Here is a 15294-nt window from a genome sequence, read left to right as displayed (position 1 = left end):
ACTTCTGGTCCGTGGACTCTACTTTGAGAAACAAGGTCTGATACCATCCCATAGGTCATGATCAGCCAAATGTCTGCTCTACTCATTCTAAGGCAAATAATTTTATAGGCACAAGTCCACTCAAGGAGAAACTTAAACCACTTAAGAACAACACTATGTCGGCATAAAAGATTTAAGCTCAGTCTTATTCAACTACCAGTTGGCAGCATATCACCATGAACATACTACAAAGTATTTTAAAACATGATCTAATCAATCCTACTGGTTCTTTTAGAAACAGACTGCTCTCATACAAATAAAAAGGCACTGTAGAATAACCTTCCTCAAAAACAGCAACAACAAAGTCAGGAAAGGCTATTCTTTATTAGTTCTTTTTTATTAACTGTGACTGTTGATCCTACTCAAACGTTCTATTAAACAATTTTACTGACGGGACACATAACATACACACAATGATATGCATTATCTGTAAAAACAATTCTCAGCATTTCAATCAGGATATCATGACTAACTTTTATCCCTTTGAACCTTACTGTACAAAGACATGGAAGGATTATACATAGATGGATTTACTATAACCTGTTTTTCAAAAACGAAAAATCAAGCAAAAGATAGAGAATTCTGTTCCAAATTAAGCTAAATATTCCTAATGGCTTGCAACACCTGCAAAAATCAGAAATACTTCATAAAATATTTAAGAATTAGTTTATAGATTTCACATGCTGAAATGCAAACTGAAAGATGATGAAGTAATATTTAAGCATTTTTATGAAGTGCAGGTAAATTGAATGAAAGACAAACAGTGGTATTTTGGCTATAATAATTTCACAGAGCTCGTTTGTATAGAAAAGAAATCTTAGAAAGTTTAAAAAACATACAATGACTGCTATTATGTAGAGCTACTATTATACTCTTACACTCCATAAATACCTAGAAGTATATGCACCACATACATACACACAGACTTAATGTCCTTGACTGAAATATGCTAGTTGCATTAATTTTTTTGATAAAATTGTTATTAAAAAGCAATGGCATAAATTATAGTTCTTGTCAGAATAAACACATGTGTATAAAGTGGACATAGAGATTCCATGTGTTATGGAAAAGACAAATAAAACTTTCTACAAGTAACCAATGATCTAGTAATCTCTATTGAACTTAATGTCAAAAGTTTTCATTTTTCTCGCTCCAAATTGGAGTTGGCTATTACAAAGTTATTGTAAGAATTAAATAAAGTAACACATATAAACTAATAAATTCCTTAGAACAAAATGTAGCTACTTTCCACATGAAAATTAAGGCTCTAACCTGCACTTTAACTCTGAAACCTGCCAAGAGACACCATCTATCCGTTATTTATCTCATTAACATGTATATGCATGTGTGCATGCATGCTAAGCCGCTTCAGTCATATCCGACTCTGTGTGACCCTATGGACCACAGCCTACCAAGCTCCTCTGTCCATGGGATTCTCGAACAGAATCCCATGAATACTGGAGTGGGTGGCCATTTCCTCCTCCAGGGTTTCTTCTGTACAGAATTACTCAAGTATCAAATAGATAAAATACAAGAATAATATCTCGAGTGTAAAAGTGCATCCTGAACCTGATGTATGGTGAGATCATCCTAATATAATAATAAAGACGGAAATACATTTTTTTTTAAGATACCAAGTCTTCCCAACGCACCCTTGTTAGGCTGGTGAGTAGCATTATAATCGGCCTGAGCCTCCACTTGAGAAACACAGCTGACATAACACCTTCCATGACAGCCCAGTAACTGCAGCATAAATCTTTCCCACCTTCAAGAATCCTAAAGATGCGATGACAGATCTGGGCACAAGAAACCTGGGCCAGGCTCCGCATCCGACTCCTGAAACCCGTCCCTCCAATGGCGGGGCCTCTGTGGGCTGAGCGTGTATCAGTTATGTGTATAAACGAAGGAGAGCTCAGCCACAATTATCTGCTTTCATGTGTCTGGCTTGGCTGAAACCAAGGAAGATTTGAATATAAGAATACCCAATGACTTTTCTCTTCTCTCTTCAGAAAATCCCCCTTCTGATGTCCAATACTACAAATGATGTTTCTGGAAAGCTACAGTCAAGATGTCTATTTTTAAATAATCCTTTATTCTTTGCTTAATAAATGTACATTAAAATCTTTGCAGCACTATACATATTAGTGCCAAATATATCTACAGCAGAGAAAAAAGTTTATTTTGTAAAAATCTTTGCTATTAATTCCCTAAATCATTCACCAAAAGTAAACAGAAACATTTTCAGCTCAAAACCAAAATAAGTGTGTTAACGATGCTTTTAAGGGGCTTTAATATATCTGAATTATAGCTTTAATTATAAATTCATATCATAACAAAGTTCCAGAGGATTACCTAAAAATTCCAGTCTCTCAAAAGTAGCAAAGGACAATGTTTTCCAACTGGCAGAACCCCTATACAGTGCTCTGGGACTGCAACATTAAAGGTGGAAAATGCAATGCTTTTAATCTCAGTGTTTTGTTTTGTTTTTTAATAACCTTACAAATAATGTACCATGTGTCTGCTTCCTCCAAAGTGGAGCCATTTGGGGGCCTCAGCGCACATGCCGAATGAGCATGTGTGAGTGATGGCCACGCTCGTGACTTGGATCATGTCGCCACTGAGCTGCAGTGGGAGCTTTGCTGTCGCTGCCGATCAGTCGCTGAGTCGTGTCCGACTCTGCGAGCCCGTGGACTGTAGCCCGCCAGGCTCTTCTGTCCACGGGCTTTCCCAGGCAGGAATACTGGAGTGGGTTGCCATTGCCTTCTCCAGGGGGTCTTCCTGACTCAGGGATCAAACCCACATCTCCAGCATTGGCAGCAGGTGAGTTCAGTACTACTGAGCCATCTGGGAAGCCACAATGGACGCTTTACAAAGCTTTAACACATTTTTATTCTTATTCATATGTTGTTTAATTAATAGTATTTAATTTGAACTCATAATAAATGACTGGTTAAGAATAGCAACCTAAAAAAAAAAAAAAAAGAATAGCAACCTAAGATATACTGGAGTTGAAATCAAAATTGAGGAATTTAAAAAGATGATAATTCTGACAAGTTCCTTAAAATTATATTAACTATAGATTATTAAATTGCATTCATTTGATCAAACACAGACTACATCTCAATGACTTAAAATCAGTTTAAAAATATAATCATGAACATATCTAATTTGGCTTCTTATGTTTCTGGAATAAATATTAATCACAATTTTAAAATTCTAACTCAAAAAAATTTAACTCTAAATTAAATATACACACCTAGCTATGACTCAGCTATACCCCTAAGTATTCACCCCAAACTGAAAACCTGAAACTGTCAGTCACGCCTGACTCTTTGTTACCCCATGAGCTGTAGCCTGCCAGGCTCCTCTGTCCATGGGATTTCCCAGGCAAGAATACTGGAGTGGGCCGCTGTTTCCTTCTCCAGGGGAGCTTCCCGACCCAGGGACCAAACCCAGGTCTCCTGCATTGCAGGCAGATTCTTTACCAACTGAGCTATGAGGGAAGCCTATTTACCACAAGAGAAAGCAAAATATATATAACAAAAGACTTGTCAAAAATGTTTATAACACCTTAGTCAAACTGCAACAGTCGAAACCTAGATATAATCCAAATGCCTATCAAGAGGGGAATGGGTACACAAGATGTGATACAGGCAACAGTGCAAGACTGTACAAGAATAAAAAAGAACTAGTGATATGTGCAACAATATGGATAATTTTTTAGATGTATGTTGAGTAAAAGATGCTGGCCACAACACAGTGTATCAAATATGCTCCCATTTATCTGAAGTCTTATTTAGAACAGGCAAAACTATGGTGAAAAAGAATCAGAAAAATAGTTGTCTTGGGAGGGAGGTATAGACTCTGAAGGGACATAAAGAAACCTTCTAGCACAGTAGCAATGTCAGATCTTGTCACATGGATGTATACACATATCAAAATTCATCAAATTATACACTTAAGATTATGTGTGTTTCACTGTTTTACCTTAATCAAGTCAACAGCTGATGTATCTATTTTTGAGTATACAACACAGGATTTGAAATGCCAGATCATGATCAAATCTTTCAACTTTTTCCTAATAGCATAACACATGTATATTTATATAACATTTAATACACAATTAATTGATTGCAATTGTAAAAGGGGGGTGGTGATGGAAAATACAGAAGAGATGGCAAAATGAATGAAAATCTAATGTACTCCCAGCTGGAAAGAATAGAGAAGTGAAAATATTTAAAGAAAAAATGGCTCAAATTTCCCCACAAGAGATGAAAAATAAGAATCTAGATCTCCAGAAATCCAGAGAAAAAGGCAAGGAGCCAGAGAGAAAGGAAAGCTTACTACAGTGGAGTGACAGCAGAATTTCCAACAGTCCAATGGGAGCCAGAAGGCAGTGGTATATTTTCAGAGAAAAAGAACTATAAACCTAGAAGTGGGTACCTAACAAAATTACTTTTAGGAACAAAAATAAAACAAATACATTTATAAATAAATAAAATGTGTTTACCACCAAGAGCCCTGCACTTAATGAAGTCCTAAAGGGTCACTGTGGTTACTACTGAAGACTGACCTCCTTCTAATACTCCATACTCATGAGCATACCTAATGTTCTTTTCTTAGCTCTACTTTGTCTTTTTTCCATAACCTGAATCTTCTAAGATACACAATTTATTTTCATAATATTTAAACTGCCAAACTCCTCCAAAAGACTAGCAGCTCCACAAAGGCAGCAATCTTTGTATGTTTTACTCACTAGCATAAGCAAAGCACCAGAAAAGGACTTGACACCTCTTAAGTACTCAAAAAATATTTGTTGAATGGATGAACAAATAAACAAATGAATAATATACTTTAAGAAAAAGGAAAATAACTGCTGTGCTCTAAGTGTGCCCTTCCAAAATTTCACCTATTGCAATCCTGACCCCCACAGTGATGGTGTTTGGAGGTAGGGCATCAAAAAATGATCAGGTCATGAAGGCAGAGCCTGCATGAAAGAGATACGCCATTGTAGAAGCAGCACAAGAAGTTTCCCTGTCCCTTCTGGCATGTAAGGTTACAGCAAAAGAATGGCCATCTAGGAGGGAGGTCCTCATCAGACACCAAATCTGCCGATGCCTTCATGTTGGACTTCCCAGCCTCCAGAACTATGATAAAAACATTCCTGTTGTTCGTAAGCCATCCGGTCTCTTGTATTTTGTTACAGCAGTCTGAAAGGACTAAGACAATAATCCAACAAGGAAAAGGACACTCAGGAATGAAACGAGGAACGGGCAAGCAAATACAATGGCAAACATGCATGTAAATCAAAATTAATATTGTCTTCAAAAATAATAATAGTATATTATTGGGCTCTCTTGGTGGCTCAGTGGTAAAGAATCTGCCTGTCAATGCAGGAGACATGGGTTCAGTTCCTGGTCTGGGAAGATCTTACATTCCAAGGAGCAGCTAAGTCCATGTGCCACAACTATTGAGCCTGCATTTTAGAGCCTGGGAGCTGCAACCACCGAAGCCCACAGCAAGAGAAGTAACTGCAATGAGAAGCCTGCGCGCCATGACTGAAGAGTGGCCCCGCTCTCCACAACTAGAGAAAAGCTCGAGTAGCAGTGAAGACCAGCACAGCCACACAAAAATAGTGTATTATTAGAAGATCAAGATGGGGTTTTAAAATCTGGCTATACGTTATCACAGACACACCTGAAAAATAAGGATATGAAAAAGCTGAAAGCAAAAGGACAAGGGAGAAGAAGAGACACACCCAGTAGGGACCAAACCAAACAGTGTAACTACATTAACATCAGAATCAGTTTTAAGGCAAAAAATTAACACGGCTAAAGGATGTCCACGTGGTAAATACTGAAAATTTAGATAAGCCAGGGCCATATAATAATTCTAAATCTGTATGTACCTAAAATTAAAAATAGCCCCAAATGTACATAAAGCAGAAACAGAGCAACATGGAGAAACCCATGATATTCCATAATGAGATATTTTAACACATTTTTCTTAACCATGAATAAGGAAAATGACTAAAAACAAACAAACAAAAATTCAGTAAGAAATAAAAGATCTAGGGACTGCCCTGATGGTACAGTGGATAGGAACCCACTGGCCAATGCACAGGTTCAGTACCTGGTCCAGGAAGACTCCACATGCCACAGAACTAAGTCAGTCTGACATTACTGAGACCCCGCTCTAGCGACAGCAAGCCGAAACTCCTGACCTCGCGCTCTAGAGCCCAGGCTCTGCAACAACAGGAACCGTGGCAATGAGGAGCCCATGCAGCACAAGGCAGAAGAGCCCCTGCTCACGGCAACTAGAGAAAGCCCACGTGCAATCACGAAGACACGGCACAGCCATAAAAAAATAGATAAAATTTTAAAAAAGAAAAGGTCTGAATAGCACATTAAAAGGCTTAACTTTAGGCATTCACAGAACTTTGTTCCAATTAGAGTGAAAGCATTGTTTTCAAACACAAGTAAGTATTTAAAAAAACTGACCACACATTAAACCCATAAACAAATTTCAAGAAACAATATCAAACAGAAAACACTCTCTGACTACAAAACAAGTTAGGAATCAATAAAGGTAAATAAAATTTTTTAAAAAAGAAAAAAGCACTGCTAAATAACTTACGGATCAAATAAGAAACCTAAATAGAAACAAAAATACTAAATAACCAGTGATAATAAAAAAAAATATTACATTTCAGAGAATTCCCTGGAAGTCCAGGGGTTAGGACTCTGCACTTTCACTGCCAAGAGCCCAGGTTCAATCCCTGGTCAGGGAACTAAGATCTCTCACAAGCTACATGGCCAAAAAGAAATAGACATATAAAACACTGCATTTTAAAACTTGCGAGAGATGAAATCAAAGTGGCACTGAGAGGGAAATTAATACCCAAAGTATTGATATTAAAAAAGAAATAAAATAGTAAGCTAAGTGTCCAACTAAACAAGTTAGAAAGGGAACAAGATAAACACAAGGAGAAAAAACAGAAGATGAAAAATCAATGAAAGAGGAATGAATACTAAACGAAAAGATCCAAAAAGGCAATAAAATAAATAAGCAGAAGAAAGAAGGGCAAAATCAGTTCTGTGACTGAACAACTTGTTGAATGGACAAACTGAATGAATGAAATTGAACAGGCAATGATTTTCTCCAGGCACTAAAGCGAGGCAGGGCCCAACCCTCCCGCCTTCTCCTCCAGGGGGAGGGGGTTAAGCTTGGCTCTTGGCAGTAACAGAAGACACTATCAGATGTCATGGTAGAGGTGGCTTCCTGACTCACTCTGCATCCCCTATCCCTGCCCCACAGAGAAATACCGCCCTTCTCCAAGTCCCAAGGTCTCGGAAAGTCCAGAAGAGGTCTCCTGAATCGCCTCTGAAACACACGGGAGCCCTGGCCCTAAGAGCACAACGTAAACCCAGCAGCTCCCCCCTCTCTGGAAGCCTGTTTATACACGGGCTGCTTCTGGGCTCCTCGGGCTTGTCTTGCCCTCATCCACCTGTAGGCAGCAACAAGCCAAGTGTCATGGCGCTTTCTAACTGCACCTCATCAATAACTCAAACTTTCTGTCCTCTTGAAACTGCCTTCTGCTCAGTTTTTATGCATGAGCCAGGCTCAGCCTCTCCAAAGAAGTTTTCCTCTAACTTCTCATATTTCTCTGATTATTTCGTATTTCAATCTTCCCTAAATATAATGCTTCTGCACATCACTCCTAAATGAGTTCTGTCCCAAGAGCATATCCTTAAACAACTGCTGAGAAATCTTTCTCCGGTCCCATAATAACCGAACTGAAGCCCAGACTCATTTCTTACAATGTGGAAGTGATCTTTATTTCAGGAGGCTGTGCATGCCCTTTGGTCCACGGTTCAAAACAAACTTCTAAGGCTTTTCCCATGAAACACTAAGCCTCTCACTTTATCCACAAAGAGATGATATGTCTTTATACTGGCCACACACCCCACCATTCGATATTTTCTTCCAGTAACACTTCTTTACCGCCTTCCCGTCCCCTAGATCAACCATCTGGCACCAGATCACACTCCTCGTGTTTGACTAACCAGTTCGGTTTCTTTAATTCCAGATTGCTCTCCTAAAAGCTCTAAATAATTAGTATTCATATAATACTTTATCTCTAACTATTTTAGCTTTTACTTTTTCTACTGGAGAGCTGGTCATCCTTCACTGTCTTAAACTCAATCGTTGCTGTCTGGGAAACAAGTTCAGGGAGAAGGAGGAAATTGAGAGGATTTGGCAGTTTCACCTCCGAGAGGCACATATATGAAAGGACTTCAACCACAGAGATGGTGCAACATGCTACCAGCACACGCACTAATAGGCTATGAATGTCATTACCTGGGCAGATTAAAAAACACATAAATAAATGAGCTAAGACTTTGCTAATTAAATAGACAGCAACAAAGTCTCTTTAATAAGAGCAGGCAACCTTTTCCAATTTAGTTGTCCAATTTGGCTCTTTCCAGGAACACCTGGCCGCGGTCTGGACCTCTGGTCTTTCTTTCATTTCAGAGCTTACATGTACCTTCTCTGGATAAAATTACACTTTTTCTTTTAAATACCAGAGCGCCACTGGCCTTTGAACTGAGTCTTAAAGCAGTGGGGAATAACAGATAAAGGACTCAAAGATAACTTGGACAATCTGGAGTCTATTCCTGCCAATGAAACACCATGACAATCGGGATGGGTCATTTAACCTGGATTTAAATTCCGCCCTCTTCAGACTTTAGAACAATATTTGACACTGACTTTAGTAACTAAGTAATGTTACTTCATGTGATATGAGATTTTTTTTTTAAGTACAGCAGTATTCATTTGACCATATAATTATGAGTATACTCACAAAAATAGACATTGTTATTTAAAATTATAAATACATAACAACTAAAGATCAGCATATTAAAAAGCAAAAGGGAGGCAAAAATGCCCATATACTAATTTTCTTTTTGTTCCCCAATAGATTAAAATCTTATTAGAAATTAGAGATAAACCAAAGAATTACAAAGAATAAGAAGGAGCTAAGTATAGTTTAGGATGTAAAATACAATCTGAACTAATTATGATAGTACTAAATCTCAGAAATTCTGAAGCCATTCAAATTAACTCCAATGATGTTTTCAGAGACTCCCAACACTTCAAAGGCTATGTTTAAGGTAAATAGCCTCAGGACAGGCCCCACTCACACATATTTCAAAATACTCTCCTCATCTGCTTCCAAGTACAGTCAGGGCAAATAGACGTTCAGGGGGGACTTTGGCTTTGGACTTACTTCCTCTATGGCCTATTTCACTTTGCCAAATTCTGTGAACATTTGAATCCTTTCAACTGCCGTGCCCCGATGGGGGATTACAGACTGCCAAAACCAGAGTTTGGTTTGACCAGAAAAGTTGGTCAGAAGTTGGCGCATTGTAGTTTGGTTTTCTCATACCACAAACTGCATCATGTACTGCCATGCACGCCACCTCTCTAGATGGTCTCCCACGTTCACACTACCTGCCCAGCCCCCGTGAGCATCTGGGTTTGAAATCACTGTCCTGCAGAAATTCTGTAGTGCAATCAGCTTATCCACTCACAGGCTTCTTCCAAACTTAGGACTTTCTCTTTCTCTCTACAGTTATGTAAGCCCTACTCTTTAGCCAAGACCTTAGACCCAAAGACTAAAGTATTAGTCACTCAGTCATATCCAGCTCTTTGCGACCCCGTGGACTGTAGCCCGCCAGGCTCCTCTGTCCATGGGATTTCCCAGGCAAGAATACTGGAATGGGTAGCCATTCCTTTCTCCAGGAGGTCTTCCCAGCCCAGGGATTGAACCCGGGTCTCCCACATTGCAGGCAGATTCTCTACCGTCTGAGCCACCAGGGAAGGCCCAGCTCAAAGTCTAGCTCTTAATAAAGCCTATCATGTGCTTAGAGTGACTTTCTCCATCCCGCGAGTCCCTGCACCTCCCCCAGATGGTTCCGTTCTTCTGGCACATACCAAATGAGTGTGATACGAGTTTCCTTTATTGCTTAATTCCTCTGGATCACCTAAAATGGTAAAACCTGCTTGAAAACCTGTGTATAAATAGTAATAAATGTTTGCTGGTGATAATGATGAAGTCAAGGTAAAACAGGTACTGCAAAGAAAAGCTAAAGATCCCAAGAGGCCATGATCTCTGGCGGAAATGCCACTCAAAGCCTGTGCACCCCTCAAGGTCACTTACTGGTGAGTTCCTCAAAGTTTCAGATGATACAAATCGGTAAAGCTGCGAAAATGAAGCACTGCTATCCCTTGAGCAAAAAACATAAAATGACCACAGAAGAGTTGGCAATGCTTGTAAAATGAAAATGTTCTCAATGTGTGTGGGGGGGGGGGGGGCGGCGCACAACCACAGCTTCATAGACTGTCTTAGCTTGCAAGGCAATCCCCATTTCCATTCCATCCCCTATCACTCCTTGGAAAATCACACAACCCAAATAAACGAGTGCTAGAAAATGGGTAGGAATTTTTGTGGTGGGGAAGGTTCATTCTTTTTCCTGGCCGGGGTTGGGAGGGGAGGGTGGGGGCGGGTGCGTGAAGACATGTTCTAAGAGTACATTTGTAAAACAGGCGTTTTCTTTTTTTTTTTTTTCCATTTATTTTTATTAGTTGGAGGCTAATTACTTTACAATATTGTAGTGGATTTCGCCATACATTGACATGAATCAGCCATGGATTTACATGAAAACAGGCATTTTCACCTGCATAACTGAAGTGGGAATTAGCCACATTTCTCTAGATGGCTAGATGGGCACGCCCCCTTGTGGACACTTCCTGACTCAACTCTGGAGTGGTTGGTTGCTTCTGAGATACTGGTTCCCTACAATCATTTCCTTCACTTAATGAATAATATTATTAGTACTATTTCCAAACAACCTAATTTTTCTTTAATTACATCCCCAAATACAAGCTTACTGTTAAAAGTGAGGTATAGTTTTGGACTAACAGTATGCTTGAAGCATTAGAAAGAAGATTCAAACTTACAATTGAAGAAAATAACAGATGCATTGCTCTCTCAAAATTTATATTTTTTTTCTTTTTTTTTTCCTACTTTATTTATTTATTTATTTTTTCAGTGGGTTTTGTCATACATTGATATGAATCAGCCATAGATTTACACGTATTCCCCATGCCGATCCCCCCTCCTAGTAGAATCATTGATTGTAGATGTTTAAATTAGCAATGCTAATTGAGTAAAGGTATTTTTCAAGGCACTGTGATAGGAATTAAAAACAAATGTTCATCCCTCTACATGCCTACACAAATAAGATAAAATAACCACACACATCAATCTCAAAATGGCAAAGGCAGAAGATAATTCAACAAGCACTTATTGAGTGCCCATTACATGTACTAAATAGAAGAAAGGAATTTGTTTTAATCTGGGTAGCATCTGAGCTGGTCCTTAAAGAAGGGCTTGGATTTCAATTTCAGTAGGCAAAGTGGCAGGTTTTCCATTATTAATTATCATTTATTCCACAAAGAGAGACATGAGCAAAACTTAGAAATGAGAACTTTCAGGAAATTCATAAAAAAGTCAAATGCAGAGATGTAATTTGTAGTAGGGAAAAAAAAAAAAGAAAAGATTATTCCAGGAGAGAAATAATGGAAAAGTAGGTTGGGTACAAGTTTGAAGAGGGTTTATAAAGTCAAGCTAAAGACACTGGGTTTTAATCTACAGATAGCAAAGATTCTATTAAAGTTTCTCCCAAGAGAAGGACAAGACCAATGCAGGTATTTTTAAGGAAATGTATATTGGGATAATACACAGAATTAAAGAGGAATGGGGAAAGTCTGGAAACAGGGAGGCCAGTAAGAAAGATACTGCAACCATCCAGTCATCAAGGAAAAAATGGTATAGATTTGAGTGGTAGGCATGTCAAAAAGAAGCAACCAAAATAAAACAAAACAAAAAATAATACCTGTATTTATCATCAACTGTTTAATGAACACTTATTATATATATTATATAATATGAAGTTAAAAGATGCTTGCTCCTTGGAAGGAAAGCTATGAGAAATCTAGAGAGCATATTAAAAAGCAAAGACAACATTTTGCCAACAAAGGTTCATATGGTCAAAGCTCTGGTTTTTCCAGTAGACATGCATACAGATGTGAGAGTTGGACCATCCTTTAAGAAGGCTGAGTGCTGAAGAATTGATGCTTTTGAATTGCGGTGCTGGAGAAGACTCTTGACAGTTCCTTGCACAGAAAGGAGACCAAACCAATCAATCCTAAAGGAAATCAACCCTGAATATGTATTGGAAGGACTGATGCTGAAGCTGAAGCTCCAATACTTTGGCCACCTGATGCAAAGAACTGACTCACTGGAAAAGACCCTGATGCTGGGAAATATTAAGGGCAGGAGGTGAAGGGGGTGACAGAGAACGAGATGGTTGGATGGCATCACCAACTCAGTGGACATGAGTTTGAGCAAGCTCCAAGAAATAGTGAAGGACAGGGAAGCCTGGTGCGCTGCAGTCCACGGGGTGGCAAAGAGTCGGACACAACTCAGCGACTGAACAACAAACATCATGTGCCAAACTGAGACACCATGGTAACCAAAACAGACAGAGTCCCTGTCCTCCTGGAACCTGCACTGTAGTGGAAGAGAGACGTCAAACAAGCGCCCTCACAGAGAGGCAGCTGGAGCTGCCTGCCCGCCTGAGTGACAGGTGGGAGCGGAAAGGCAAAATTTCTGGGATCTGGAGTCACAGGACAAAGGCCCTGACTCCTGCAGCACCTTGACAGCGTGACCTCCTGAGAGTAAAAGAACAAAAGACTGGAAAGAAAGACAGGCACCTGCTCCTACCAAGTCCTGTGGGATCTGTTACGGGGCTGCACTTTATTTCTAAGTGCAGCTGGAAGTGACTGAAGAGTTTAAACAGGGTCATGACAAGACAAAATTGCACTTCTAAGTGATTCCGTGAATGCTGTTTTTAGAACTGACTGGAAGGGGCAGCAGCAGAAGGGCTGGGATGCTACCGCAGTCATGCAGAAGAAGGTGATGAACCTTGACTCTAGACTTGCTGAGCTAGACATGAGGTGTGTAATAAGCAACTGGAAACATCAGGGCACGAAAGTGGGATGGAAATAAAAATTTGGATTCATTCACTCAAACACAGTTTCATGGCACTGTGTCTGGTGCCTGTTGAAAAATTGACAATGACCTGGAAACAAATTCTGGAATAAGGTGAAAGGAGAAAAGAACTCTAGACTTCCTGAAAGAGAGCTAAATAAGTACGAGTGGACACAAACTTAACTGAATGCAGTCATGTAACTACCAACTCCTCTAAAACATTCTATGTTCACGGAAGAAATGATTACTGAGCAGGTGCTTTTCTAGGCCCACTGTGACATACTAAGCAGACAAACCAATGAGTCTCAAATTCTGCCCCAACACCTTACACATCCCTGCAGATTTTCATTTAGTAAATTGAGAGTAGAGCCTAAGAACCTCCTACCAGTAGATTTAAAACTACCCAGATGGGGATGTCCCTGGTGGTCCAGTGGTTAAGACTGCACGCTTCCAATGCAGGTGGCGAGGGTTCGATCCCTGGTCAGGGAACTAAGCGCTCACATGCTATGCAGTACAGCCGAAAGAAAACGAAAACAAACACTACACGGATGAAGATAACAGTTAGCCAGGTCGAGCACACACACTAGAATAAAGAAGCTCTCAATGACAGGATCAAGAGGTTTGGAGAAGCTCTGTTTTGCCAGTGAGACTATATTAGAGAAGTGTCACATAGAAAGACAGCAGTCTCCTGGGACCGCGTGCTGCCTGTACCACTGAGGAATCTGATGTCCAGAGCAGCTCCACATCTGCCCCGGGCCTCTGGACCGGCCCACGTCAGACGACCAGATCTCCCGGTCTTCTGTACCCACCTCAGCCAGCACCACTCCCTCCACTCCTCGAGTAACCCCAGCCTCGGGTCTTGAATAGTTTCTGGCCTGCGACTTCTTATTCAGAAGGTTCTAGGCTGATGACAGAAGATGTCGGCCAGTCAGGACTCTGAGAACTCCAGCTTTCCTTCATCTTGATTAAGCAGTGGGTCTTATCTTCTGATCTTAAAGCACCCTGTTATTGATCTATGTGTGTGTGCACGCCAGTGTATACACATTTGTCTCTTCATGTGCTGGTTTATTCTGCTGGCCTTACTACATGTGTATATTAGCTACACACATGTTAACACCACTACATCTGTGACAGGTCAACTCAGGTCATTAGCACATGGGGGTACAGTATGAGGACATATTTAAAAATTCTGACTTAGAACCTGATGCTGTTAACATCATGGTCTGAACCAACTCCCAGATAGGAAGACGTCTATGAAATCCCATTCACTGGAGGAATTTCCATTTAGGAAAGCAATAATATGACAATTTGTACATTACATACAAGATCAGCAAAGATTACCCCAATGATAATGAAGGAATACCTTCATTTTCCCCTCCTATGATTCTGGTTAAACATCAAAACTTACAAGAGGCTCTACAGAGCTGATGAATACTAAAAATAGAGGGAGGATTTACAAGTCTAACAACATCTGATGTCAACCTATAATAAGCCTCCTGGAAAACCACATTCCCTTACAAAATAAAAACAGCAGTTAAGGTCTGTTAACACTGATTTCTTGCCTCACTAATCTCACTTATAATTTTAAAACTCAGTGTAAATTTAAGGCATAGTTTCATGAGGGTTTAAGGAAGACTTGGGAAGAAATCCAACCTACTAGGTATTGAATCTTTATATGAGAACTTAGAAACTTTTTCTGAAATATTGCCCAGCTATCAAGGGTTGAAAGTTCTGGATGTGGATAATTGATGAACTGGCATAAACTGCTATAAACCATAAACATTTAAAGAAGGTCCATCAATTTACATTGCAAAGGAATACTGCTCATCAGACTGTATAACCTACATCAATGCATGAGGTGGGAGTAATCTAGTAACACAAGGAATTAAGTTACTGACCTACTTTCTGATTTACATGTAAGTCCTACAGGCTTAATCAGTAATCAAGATAATCTTAGGGCAGGAAAATAAAAATTTTAAAATGTTACTTACAATTCAAAGAAATAATTTCAAATGGAAGATAATCACTCCACAGGGTGAATTTATAGGTTTATAGAAAAAATTAAATACATGAAGTCTATATTTTACTTCTTTATGTAAGAGAAGGCAAAGGAGTTTCTTGCTTCTGTTTACTCA

General features: G+C 39.5%; 1 protein-coding gene across 6 annotated transcripts in view; it reads right to left on the bottom strand.

The window, feature by feature from the left end:
• The window catches only part of TASP1 (taspase 1), a 246075-nt gene that overhangs the window by 142681 nt on the left and 88100 nt on the right, over positions 1 to 15294 (bottom strand). The gene's annotated exons all lie outside the window — the stretch shown is intronic.

The sequence above is a fragment of the Cervus canadensis genome, chromosome 10 (assembly GCF_019320065.1).
Source record: "Cervus canadensis isolate Bull #8, Minnesota chromosome 10, ASM1932006v1, whole genome shotgun sequence".
In the NCBI taxonomy this organism is placed as follows: domain Eukaryota; kingdom Metazoa; phylum Chordata; class Mammalia; order Artiodactyla; family Cervidae; genus Cervus; species Cervus canadensis.
Note: the sequence above shows the minus strand (reverse complement) of the source record. Positions and strands in the feature narration are given on the sequence as shown.